Here is a 14084-nt window from a genome sequence, read left to right as displayed (position 1 = left end):
AACAGTACTCAGTATTGTTGTGTTCCGGTTTGAAGGGCGAGTGAGCCAGTGTAACTACAGGCACAAGGGACATAACATCTTAGTTTCCAAGGTTGGTGGCACATTATCGATGTAAGGAATAGTTAATATTTCTACAGCGTCATTGTCTATGGGTGATGGTGACCACTTACCATCAGGTGGCCCATATGCTCGTCCGCCAACATATACCATAAAAGAAAATAAAAAGAAAAAGTTGTTATATTTATATACTTGTGAATAAATCCTACTCATCTATTTCTATACTAGAAAATATCAAGTATTTCACTATTGATAATGTAATGTAACAAATGATTTTTCTTAAATACTAGTTGTCGCCCGTGGTTTCCTTCTCGTTTTAAGGGTTGGGTTGTCATGTGTTAAGCAAAAAACTAGCCTTTGTACTTCCTTGGAGCTTAAATCTGATTCATACCAAATTTCATCAAATCGGTTCAGCGGTTTGGTAGTGAAAGAGCGACTGAAAGACAGATAGACAAAGTTACTTTCACACTTATATATTAGTTTACGACCTTCTAATTATAAACAACAAACAAAACTCATATGACCCCGTTACTAAATTAAGTTGCGTTCAAATGATAAAATCAAATGTAAAATAGAGATAACACATACAAAGATATACAAGATAAGAAATGGCCATAAAACACATGGTAAGGTACAAATTCATGAGGCTAAGCCCACAAGATCGTGCATTAAAATTCATCTCGTCGTAAGGGCCGGTTAAGTTAACGTTCAGATCCCGATAACCATTAGGATCCCTTAATTTGTTCAAAGCCCCTCACCTATCCCTTCCGTATCCCTTTACAAATCGTTAACAAAGGGTTTGAACCGCTGGAAATGCTAAAACTTATGTTTCCACCAGTACTGCACCAATATATTTCATCATCATCTTTACATCGTATAAAACAAAGTTGCTTACCACTGTCTTTCCCTATGTATGCATAGATCTTTAAAAATATTGAGTGTGATTCGAGAGGAATATTTCTGTATATGTATAAATGCACAATATAGTAAAGAAACAAGCAAAAATTTGTAGTATATTTAGTATTAGCATTCATTATAGTATTCAGCATTTTAATTAAAGTTAATAGTATTATTTGTAAAATAGCGATAAATATGTCAAAATCTCGGTTTGGTTTGATATTTAAAATTTAATTTAATAATTGCCAAAACAATGGAGTCTAAGTGTACATACTTTTTGATTAATCTTGGTATCGGTGCGTAGTAATAACGCATCTAGTGGATGTATATCAAGGTTCTCCAAGGGTGTAAATGTCGCTAAGCCCTTCAGTTCTCGTATCAGATGAGATATTGTAATGTTATTGTGGGCAGAGATTGAATATCTCGCTTGATTTGTGCCTTTCTTGTACGATTTGCAAGTTTACACTGCTAATGGCTTATGTGCGTAACATACATTATATTACTGATAGAGTTTATCATTACATAGTATAAAACAAAGTCGCTTACCGCTGCCTATCCCTATGTATGCTTAGATCTTTAAAATCACGCAAATGATTTTGATTCGATTTTTTTTAATAGATAGAGGGTTTCAACAGGAAGGTTTTTGTATATTATTTTAGAAGTTTCTAATGTGATGTCGTAAACAAACAAATTCTGTAGAATATTTAGTGTCAGTATTGCATATATGCGAAGCCGGGGCATATGGATGGTTTTTAGAGTAAGTTTCCCATGTTTAGCCATTCGTAGCTTACCAGCAACAGATTGGTAAGTGAGAAATATTAGTAAATTATTGATACCTGAATATCGTCAGTGCAATTTACTAAGATTTTATTCATGTTTGATGGTGACTTGCTGTGGTATGCTATTTTATGCTCTTCAAATGATTTAATTGCATTAATGTTAATTTAAAAAGTCGTATATCACCCTATCGTTAAGTAACAAGTGACTTTTGCACATGCATTAAACATATAAGGCACAAATGGTGCCTTACGTATAACCCTTACGACATTTAGTGACTAAGTTGATAATAATTAAGTCAAATATTATAGTTAACACCTATTCATAGTTATTACCAGACGTTGAAACCGTGTTCAGCAAATTGATAGTTCAGCAAATGCCCTCGACCTCTATTAACACAAGACAATGCTGAATCGTACAATAATTAACCATTTTAACGCGACCTAGCACCCCACTGAAATTGAACGGACAAGTGAAATTAACTTCGATGTTAGAGATCACGATACATTGGTTAGTTTAATCTGTTTTGTTCACTAGCAGTTTACGGATACGTAAATATTTGTCTTCTAAATATATACAAGTAACAAACAGCCTTTGGGTACTTTTATTCATGGGAACTTCTCCTAAATATATTTTATAATTATGAGAGTTAAATCTGTGTCAAAGGTCTTTACATATTTTTCTTTTTTTTTGCTTTTATCTGTTCCAAAATGGCACAGATTATATCGTCAATGTCACATGTGAACTACTTAGTTAAAAAAATTCTTTTGACTTTGACATTGACGTTTGTCATTGTCAAAAAATATGGATACAGATACAAAAGTATTAATTTATTACATTACCTTTTGATTATGCCTTCATGTTTATAACAAACTTAATTATATATAATTTTCATAGTCTACAGTTATTGACGTCACAGATGCCACCTCCATTTGAGTGTTCTAAGGTACCATTGGAATATATCAACGGGGCGCCATCGCCGTCATCGTTGTTAAAGGTAATAACATAAATATATACAATTTCCCTAACGAGGTGTTGCTTCGATGACATTTACAAGATTTTTATAAATATCTCGTGATCTTTTGATATCACAGATTGAAATTTTGATTTGACAGATAATAAAAGATAAACGGAGATTCCATTTAGGTTCTGTGTGTACCTCCGGCTTTCTGATTTAAAACCTATTAACTTTTTTTTATTATTTTTATACCGATGCACTTTATAAAAAGTTTTTATTCAACGTGATTAATTATTATTAAATGGGTTCATATGTCGTAAATGAATGAATTTACAGCTAGTTCCACAATGAGCTGAAATTTAGAACCTTTAGTGCTAAAACAGCTTCATCTACTAATATCGTAATTGATTATAAAGAGCAATTGAAAACTAAAATAAATCAATTTAAGGTTTCACTTCACTTTTAATTAATCACTTTTTCTTGCACTTCACTCTTACATACAAAAGGAAGTGATTAGCAAGTAGCTTCAACTCAAAAAATAATTAATTAAATAAAGGAAGAAATTATCGTATACAAAATCAATAAAACATTTATCAAGGGAGATCAAAACAACGCAGTATATCTATATAAGTATACTTCCAATTTCGGTTCTTCGATAATCGAAAACTGAAGCCTAAACTTTCTAAACAGGCCTTTCTAAGCCTTGACAAACCCAAGCAGGGGTTACAAGTCTGATAGACGCCGTTTACGTCGAAGCGAATAGCTTTTCAAATCCCTACGTTAACAAACTTGGTCTTTCATTGTGCGTTATCTGTCCAACTTCGTGAGACAAGACAGACGTGCGAATAGTTGATGTCTGTCAGATATACCGAATCATCGGTTCGGAGACAATTGTGTGACGTATATAGTTTTTTTTTGGTATTTGTTATGTATAATCTGTGAATCGAAATTTAAATAAAATCAAATTTCGAACCAATGATGTTCTAGTAAACAGATATGTCATTAACGCGCAAAAAGTGAAGACTAAAAAACGTCCTAATTGGGACGTTTGCCTTTAGTCGTTTTCATTATAATATATCATAATTATGTAGTTATAGGTTTTGCGTAATTAAAACATCTAGTTATCCCTTTTACTTACTGTTTTTATCAAGCTATCTTTTTTACTTGTAACGAAATGTAAAATAAACGGTCCCCGGCGCGGCACACTTTTTTCTGTTGTTTAGTATGGGTATAACATATTTGTTTATTAGAATATCATTGTTTCGAACACACCTTTTGAAAGTTATCGTTATTAGATTTTGTAACATCTATTTAAAGCAAAGAAAATAATATTTCTTAGCGTGGAATTTATTAAGATTTAGTATGTATAACCTCGAAATGTATAAGCAATTGTCATACGTTTTCTTCTTTCTTCAATTACTTAATTACAACGAAATTACACTACGAGAACGTTACGTGTCTTGAAATACACCCAAAATACTATAGTAATTTTAAAGCAAGAGAATAAAATAAATATTTATGTAGTAATAAATAAATATTTAATGGAAGTTACATACATCGCCATAATTCGAAGCGACACGTAATTCAATTAGTGTTGGTCATCCCACAAGCTATTCCGAACCGAAAACTCCGATGTGCCGCGTTATTTGCATATCCTATTACCTATTAGTGGCTTACGATTTGGGATCACGTGGTAAATAGTTTATAATTTGTTTTGAAATAAATTTTAATCCATAATTTATACTCACAATAATATACGTGATATTAAACATTTTATTGAAACAATCCCACTGACGATAATATTAACTATTTTAGAATTAAAAATTATAATTCGACTGTAAATCCATATAAATAGAATTGAATATAAATGAATTGAAATCTGAATCCAACTTTTTATTGTTATCGATGCTACGAAAATTTATATAAAAATTGCTTTTGGTGAAGCCTCGATTTTTGCTAGTTCCAAATATTTTTACATAATGACAAATTATATTTTAGTGAAATAGTTCACAATTGATATTTTCTTTAGACAATTATGTAAAGTAAAATAACTAAGCTTTAAATTTTGTCAGTTACCTTATCCTTTGGTAATGCAATGCAAAGGGCGAGAAGCGAGGGTTAGATTAGAAGGAGTGCCTATAAACAACATCTGTGACTACCGCGACCCCAGCCTTATTCAGAAACAAGTGTACGGTGACCGTGACACGCGCTCACGCTGACTGACACTGATGTGCGTTGTTGTGGTCACACTTTTTAACTCTTACAAAAAACTAAATTTCATAAATTTATATACTGTATTTTTTTATTAAATTATTTATACGACCTCTTTTATATTCGCCTGTGAGATAAAGTAAGTAATTTGTGCAACGCGATTACAATAATGCATATTGTATTGTTTTCAGTTTTAATCATTTTGTATAGTCTAATTCCTGAGAGGTCATCTTATATTGGGCGTGTTGTAACATTGGAACAGATTTTTTCTTATCAAAGACCCAGGTTTATTAGTATCATTTATTTAGCTTACACTAAAATAGACTTTTCACAAAATCATTTAAATCTATAAATCAAAAGAGAATACCAGCCTATTATTTATTAAGTGGATGTACATTAAAAGGTATACCAGAAATTAGTCACTAAAGCATAAAAATATAATATTTGAAACTGGCAACTATTAAAGTTGCCAGTTCATAAAATAGTAATATATTTAAGTTTGAAGTATCCAATACGTCAAACACAATAACAATAGGCTGTATTGCCCGCAAATAATATTTTACGCTCATTCGCGAATGTAATCAAGTCAATATTAACTACGGATTTTCCAATATTTAATCGACCGAATTGAATTTGAGTATTGAATACGAAATATTTATATTGAATTTTAAACTATTCCAACTTATTGAATTGCATTTCTTAGAAACAAAATTGACATTTAAAATTTCAACGCTTTCGAACAAAAGACTTAATATTTCTGTCTGCGTTTAGTCGAATTTAAAAAGGAAGATGATTCATTTATTACTTTTTGATTATGAACATTTATTTTAAATGATGAAAATAAAATCAAAAGTCAAACACTAATTGGATAGGAAGACGTGAGACTACGACTTTTGTTGCTATAATGTCAAACGTGCTGTCACTTTATTTGTTAATTATTTACGTAATAACAAATTGCTAATCATTACACAGTATAAAACAAAGTCGCTTACCACCGTCTGTTTCTATGTATGCTTAGATCTTTAAAATTACAACGAATTTTGATATAATATTGATGGATTTTGTATTTGCTTTTGTTGCTACGCCAAAATATTCTGTGGTCTCTATCTAGGCTTTTAACTTAATATATATCCTTATATATGTATATTAATTTATACAAATGAGTAATAAATTTCATACTCTACTCACTTTTAACCTCATATTACTTATCTTGGCGAGTAAGTCTGCACAAACCCCCATCAGCATCAACTTTGAAATCTCAAAATTTTTCGAGTATAATATTCAAATTAAACTACATTTAATTAAAATATAATAAGATGATTCAGTAGTTATCAAGAACCGGTTCACAAGATCGTAGGTTCAAGCTCGATCTAGACTCCACGGCGTGCCTACAAACAAGCTGTACGCAGTTGGAAGTGAAAGCTGATATCGGTATGTTATTAATTTAATTATGTTCGAGATGGGTCAGAGCTAGTGTATGTTAAGGGCACATTTATACACGAACAGTTATACGCACTAGATATATATTTCTTTATTGTAAATATGAAAAAAATATATATAGAATACATTCGAAATTCGAATTTCGAATTAAAATTTGTTTTGACTTATGAGTTAGTTCACTTATGATTTTGTTACTCGTCATTCTTTTTTTAATGTGTGATTTGGATTCGTCTAATTGCTTTCCTATTTATAAATTACTAGCGACTCGCCCCGGCTTCGCATTACAGAATACTTTCAAATAAACCGTCCTCTTGAATCAATATATCTATCCGCAAAAACCGCATCAAAATCCGTTTCGTAATTTTAAAGATCTAAGCATACATAGTCAGCGGTAAGCGACTTTGTTTTATACTATGTAATGACGCAACATGGAATATCTCAATATCAATTATTTCCCTAAACTAATAATATATTACAATACTACAAATATTAAGAAAAAACGAAACCTTATCAAACCTGGGTTTAGTTAAACCTAAGCCAATGTGATGAAAGCAAAGAAAGCGATACAAACAGGATCTTATTTTAAAATAGTTCCGCTTAACTTAACATCGATATTCACATAATTCCCACCTGCCTGGACTAGGAGCATAACGGTAGATCACTGGCGACCTCGGCGTGTTTCAGACTCGAAGATAGCCATCTTCTAATTAATTTCAGTTGCATATTTACACCATTAGCCTCTCGGATAAGTTATCTGAGTTTAGTGTAAGTAACTAATAAATTATGATACCGGCGACCTGTTTTATTACACGCTGAGTACAGAGTACGTTAACATTTTCTTAATAGCAATAATTAAGAGAAAGCTAGTGTTCTTATAGAATTTAGAGATGGGACGATTTATTAAGATGTTCTGGGTTCGAGGCGTGTCCGTGTATAATTAGTTTAAATATATATTTTAAATTGAGCTGTGTGGGTAAGCTCACACACACTTATAGGTATGATTGTAAAAATATGTAAAAAATAGTAATTTAAATCGATCATAAAATCACAAATGATTATTTTATGTCTACTTGTAAACATTTTTAGCGAATGATATTTTAATTTATTACCGAAGTAATAATATTCTCTCGTGTAACCTAAGCCTTAACTCGTGTTGTCATCTGATAAGAAGACAAACGAACGCGGTCACAAACAAAAACAAGTCCTAGCCCTCACTGACACTTATCTCCTTAATATTTCCATCCATCACTTTAGGGTTACCCACAGTGTTGAACAAAATTAAACTGTAAATTTAAACGGATAAAGTACAAAATTATTTGAACTAACATGTGCAATATAACAAAATTGCATAGGTTGCTAATTTTCAAAAGCGCTAACATTGTAAATTGAATCGTTTGCGCTATAAAATTAGAGTTAATTTCCTTCGTAATGTTGGTGTAATATTGTTCATTTGACACGCGTAGGGTGGCGTGTTTCATCGGCGTTCCATTTTTCAATATATTTGTTTCTTTTTTTTATTAATATTCGGCAAAAGTGACAAGAGGTGAATCTGAAGGGGATTCGGTACACATCTGTTATTCGTGTTTATTGTGATTTTATGATTTCTCGTGTACGAAGTCAGTCTGTGATTGTATGAACAATATGTTATGTGTACTTTATGTATTTTACGTGAATCTTGTGGGCCAGAAGAAATTTAAATAATAAAAAAAAACAATCACGGACGTAGCTAAAGACAGTTTTATGTAAAATCAATTATAGAACTTTTTGTAGATTAAAATCTAGCGATATAAAGATTAGAAAATTTAAAGATATTTGCATAATATCCTTCAACTGATAAATAACCAAATCTCAGAAACTATAACACTGACAAACTTGAAATTAGGGAAGTAGGTTCTTTATAGGGTAAAGACATCTGCTAAGAATATTATGAAACCCCCTAAGGGGGTAAAATGGAACTTGGAAGTTTTTGTTTTATAAATTTCGCGCGGGTATAGCCGCGAGTTCAGCTAGTCTTTTATAAAAAGGAAAATAGTTAATACTGAAACAAAAAATCCGAAAGTGAGTAGTAGGTAAATTTGTTTTATAAATAACATAAGCGTGTAACCGACGTTTCAATCAATTGCAAAAGTTATAGTCATCTTCATATATCTTGACCGAAACACGTGTTGACCTTTTATGATACGACTACTGGGTACAGTCGGCTACAAATAACAACATTACCATAAAATTGCACCAATCAAATATATTATCCTTTCAAATTATAAACTAATTTTGTACATACTTGAATATTAAGAAATAGATAATAATTAATAGTTTAGAATATTCAAATGATAAAAAACCATGTACGTAATTTATCTATTCAAATTAAGAAAAACAAAAGCGAAGCGATGTTTTAAGCTTACTCAATTCTGATTGGTCATCATAGGTTACAAATTAAAATAAAAAATAAAATTAACCAATCAGAATTGCGCGCGATCGCTAGTGAAATTATAATTTGCCGCGTCAATGGCCAAACGATTTGCAACGCGCTAGAAATATCCTCCGGGCGTGTTTTGCCGAAAACGTATTTTAATAGAATTTGCAAGTAATCGGGACACAATAGTGCGATGATTGCCGGACAGAGCCGAGGTTCGAGATCAGTGTTTGTTACGTAACAATAAGACGAATTACGTATTGTAACCTTCTTTTTAGAGCCGTCTTTGAGATGATGCCTTTTGTTTACTCATGCGACAGTTTTTAAACGTACAGTAGGCTACCAAATAAAACTTCAAAAAAATTCAAATTTTCTGATCTATTTAAAATAGGTGGATATTACTGCCTGTACTTTAATAGAATCGAATGAAAAGTTTAGTGAAATTTCAAAATATACAGCACGTTAGTGAAGAGCATAAGAACAAAATAAAGGGCCGTGTAATACTGTGATTCTGCATGCATTATGCATTGTATTGGTACAAGGCATAGACTACAATCATAAACAAAAAGATTCAGAAAAACTCGTAACATGTTATGCTGACGCTATCGAGATATCTATCGTTCTTGCAACATTATAATTATTTGATTTGTATTTACGTAATGCTTAATACCCATTATACAAAATACGCCTATAGATATAAAGTCTAAATCTTTCTGTATCCATGCAATCAAATATGTATGAGAGAAATACAATAAGGATGTAAGGACAACCACGATTAATACTAAGTAAAAGTTAAAACAACAAGATAAACGATAAATGTTTTTTTTTCACAGTAAAAAATCCGTCATAATAATTTAAGATTAAAAGAAAAAGTTTGTAAGCGCTTTGTTTTAAACGGTATCAGATATAATAATGCCTTTGCTCATTAAACAGGTACTAACATAAAAAAATAAACATTATTTTTTTTCAGAAATGACATTTGTTTAGATAAAGGATTTAAATATAAATTGTTGGTTGCTTGAAGTCGATATAAGTGAGTGATATTATTATTGTGAGTATCTAGTTTCTAGTAACTTGTTCCAAGCTCCAACTCTCGGAACGCAAGGGACCCGGGCAGCCCGGACCGTCCGACACTTTTTCAAAATCGTGACCGGCCGCGGACTCTGCGTCACGAATTCTGTACCGTTACCCAACAGACCCACATCTCACTCGCTCCCAGGGAAAGTTCTACGGGGGTAAACAAGATAGATGTATTTCATATGGATACCACCTGAAGAATTGCACAAACTTCGCGCTGGTTTTGGTATAATACTCTATTTATAGCTTAGCAATAAATGTACTTATTCATTATTTGGGTATGTCAAAGTAAGTCATATTTTAGCTAACAGCGGAGTTACTGTTATACAACAAGAAATAAAAAAACGACATATAAAAAATCTTCGCTATCCATCGGAGCAAATATTTTCAATGTATAATGGGAAAAATGCACTGAAATTTAACTGAGAAGTTTATTTTTACTAATATTCAAAGGCATTTTTATGCCTACATATATGCATATTATGACAACAGTTTAAAAAAAGAACATACAGAATAAATAAATTGGTTCGAATTGTTAACAGATAATAAATACATTTAGAAAAATGGAATATAAGTAGACGTAAATGAAAATAGAGTTGTTATTTTTGACTAAATTAGTGTACTCAATAGAGATTAAAAATTGAAAGATTACACGACGTGTATACAACAGGGAACAATGTTAAGCATTAACATAATAAAAGCTAACGAAGCCTTAACTAACTTTGCCAATCCTTCATTAACACTACACCCATTGTTAGGGCAGTCAATTTCCAAACAAAACGCCGCATCGCATACTTAACGGCGTCAGAATTACGAAACGATACAAGTAAATGCATATTTCTGAGCACGTGTCTATGGACTTTTATAAAATTAATCTTATTTATCATTTAAGCGTCGGTCCGTACCGCCATACGAGCTGGTGTTGCGTCACAAGACATCTCAATGGACATCAATATTCGTGGAGGAATTACGCCGAGTCACGCTTGCCTCGATCGCTGATAGTTTACACTTTATTATCGAACACACATATATGCGTACAGTCAGCGTCAATATATGAATATTAAATTTTCCCTAAGACGATTTTGCTTTGTATGTACGATCGTAAGTTACGTCACTTGTCTGTGATTTCCGAATACGTACGTGACTTTTGCGATATTATCTTTTAACATATTTAAATATTAGAAACGTTAAATTATATTAATAAACACTAATAACATGTGACGTTTCGTCTTCGTAGGTAATTTATAGTGTATTTATCTTTATTTACATTATAAAGCTAAGTTTGTTAGTTATACGAGGTAGTCTGGTCTTTGGAACATTTTTAAGAACTATTAATCCAATTTGAAGTTAATTTTAGGAAGTTTAAGAAAAACAAATATTCTGAGACATGTAAGTATTCTATAGAGGTCATTGCCCATTAGAGGTGCGTTCGTGGTTTGTACTGTAGTTTTTAATGTTAATTCTCAAGGGTCGAGCTTAACTTATATTACGTATTAACAATCAATTTACGCTTGCCCGCTGTAAAATAACTATTTCCCATTATACAGCGAGATGGCGGTGAAAGTTAGACGTTTAAACATTTATTGCCGTTACATATTCATGTCCCCTGAAGTGTTGCCAGACTCTGGAAGATATTACCACCCCTTGTTAACATATAGGATAAAAATAGTGCGTCACAAAGTATCCTTTGACTAATAATTTTCTATTTTGGAACTGTTTAATGATGTAACATTCTAAATAATCTATGTTTGTTTGTCTGTCTGTTGGTCTTTTACAACAAAACAACTGAAACCGTTTGATAGAATTTGGTATGGTGCAAGTTGGGATGCCTAGGAAGGTCATTACTTATGATCCTTAAAACGTCAAACGGTAGGTGACAATTAGTTGCCTATATATTACATAGCTGATTACTGAGTCCAATGGGAGATCTTCTTAAACTGGTCATTCGTTTTAAAATATACAACGAGCTTCTTGTATTATAGAAACCGAATAGGAGTGTAATGCGTTTTAAAACAGCACTTGTCTCCTTTACTTTATACAAAAGAGGTTCTATTACATAAATTAGGAGATCGAATATGTATCGTTAAAATCATACTAATTCTTTTTTAAATGAGTCAGTACGATATTTACGACTTAAATGTTTAGAGTATTTAAGAACGCAAAAGAGTTTACTTTACAATCACACCTGACATAAAAAAAGTCAGCATAATATTGCATAAGTTAGGAAGTCAATGATTATACGGTATAACATATATTAAATTAAGCGGTACCGTTTTTATCTATATTATCAGTAAAAGGCAAAGAACGGAGGAGAAAATCCTTAAGAAATATATACTCTTTTACTGAGAGAATATTATAGTTTATACGAAAATATCTTTCTAAGCTTGCAGTTTTTTTATTGTTTTAATTCATTTCATTTACCACATATATTGAAAACATTATGGAAAAATCAATATGAATTATTGGAATGTATATACTGACGATCGCTAAGCTAAATTTTTTAACTGGCAATGAATTAGATGTAAATTTTGACACATCAAATATTCAAATAGTATTTAAAATGCAACGCAAAACAAAAAAAAGTCTATCAAATTGTTTCCGAGTGATTATTTCGGAAGTCCATTAATCAACTTTGATGATAGGAACGGCAAAAAGATTATTAGTCATAACTGTTTCTGTTCAATTATTTAGGATTCATTATATTGTTACTTGTGAAATAATGCATTTATTTAATTTTCTTTAAAACACCGTCGTTTAACGAACAAATGTCATATATAAAATTTTGGGCAAACATTTCAACGCTCTCAGAATTTATGAAAATTTAAAGACTTAACCTTGATTTTGAAAATAGAATAATAAATACGCTCTTCATTTTTATCCACTTTTCCTTATGATACTAGAAACCCGCCCTGGCTTTTCATTGGTGCAAAACTGATACTATATATTCTACAGGATTTGTTCATTTATGACATCACATTAGAAACATTTAAAGTTTTCAGTAGTTGATTAGTATATTGTTTGTGTATTATATACAAAAACCTGCCTCTCAAATCACTCTATCTAGAAAAAAAAACCGCATCAAAATGCGTTGCATATTTTTAAATATTTAAGCATACATAGGGACAGACATCGTAGGCGTAAGTGACGTTTGTTTTATACAATGTAATGATGATGAAGAGTGTTATAAGCAACCGTCGCCGAAATCGGGGCGTGTCGCTGGCTTATAATATTACATACATATACTATTGTTGAAAATTTTCAAATTGATACTTGTTGTCATTGCCGTGTAGTCTTGATATTTTGTCACGTCATAATCGACAATTATTATCACTCAATTGAGAAATTTTTACCGTCGGTGTAAACGCACCTTAACAGCGAGTAAGTTTGTTGCCGTTGTGACGTATAAGGGTGTGTCTGTCGGAAGCCGTCAGGCGACGAACGTACGATAATCGCGCGACAAACTGACGTCTATGTGAACGAGATAAGAACTATTCAGTTCCGTATTTGTTTAAATTGTTACTTTATAATACTACTAGTAGTCGTCCGCGGCTTAGGTCGCGTTTTTCGTCGGCTGGTTGTCATGTGTCAGGCAAAAAAGTAGTCTTTCCTGGCTTTTCTGACCTTTTTTTGGAGTTCAAGTTTAATGGCTGCCAAATTTGCCAAATAGCGACAGCCAGACAGATAAACTTTTATCTTTATTATAGTATATATGTTGTTACAAGTTACAAATTTGTACTTATGTGTTTTGGATATTAGTAAAGTAAGTAATAATGCGTGAAACCTCTTTTGTGTTACCTTAGTACAATACAAGATAGGGTTATAAATTTAGATAATTATATTTGTATGCATGCTACATACAAATAATACGTAATCTAATTACGTATTATATTACTGAAAGTTCTTTTAAAATAAATAAAAATAATTATTATATTATATGTAATTTTGTAATATGTAATTAATACTTAAATTATAGTTTAATAAGTAATTTATAAATGTCAATAAATATATAAAACAAATACATATATATTCACAGTCACATATTCTCATAACGCGTCACAGAACACGTCTGCAATTATTATCCTCACATGTACAAAGATGTTTCAAATCAATTTTTTGTATTCAATACTACTATAACTCAGTACTGGTTTCGGAAGATGTTTTAAATCGATTGTGTAATCACTATATTTATTATGGTAAGAAAGTTTACAAGCTAAGTTGCGTCAAGGAAAGAGCTGATCACGTAAAAGTGAAAAT

General features: G+C 31.5%; 1 protein-coding gene across 1 annotated transcript in view; it reads right to left on the bottom strand.

Moving 5' to 3' along the window:
• The window catches only part of LOC124534931 (steroid receptor seven-up, isoforms B/C), a gene marked incomplete at its 5' end in the record, with an annotated part of 84648 nt that overhangs the window by 37532 nt on the left and 33032 nt on the right, over positions 1-14084 (bottom strand). The gene's annotated exons all lie outside the window — the stretch shown is intronic.

This window comes from Vanessa cardui, chromosome 13 (assembly GCF_905220365.1).
Source record: "Vanessa cardui chromosome 13, ilVanCard2.1, whole genome shotgun sequence".
In the NCBI taxonomy this organism is placed as follows: domain Eukaryota; kingdom Metazoa; phylum Arthropoda; class Insecta; order Lepidoptera; family Nymphalidae; genus Vanessa; species Vanessa cardui.
The sequence above is the reverse complement of the archived record's forward strand: the minus strand, read 5'-3'. Positions and strand labels throughout refer to the sequence as shown.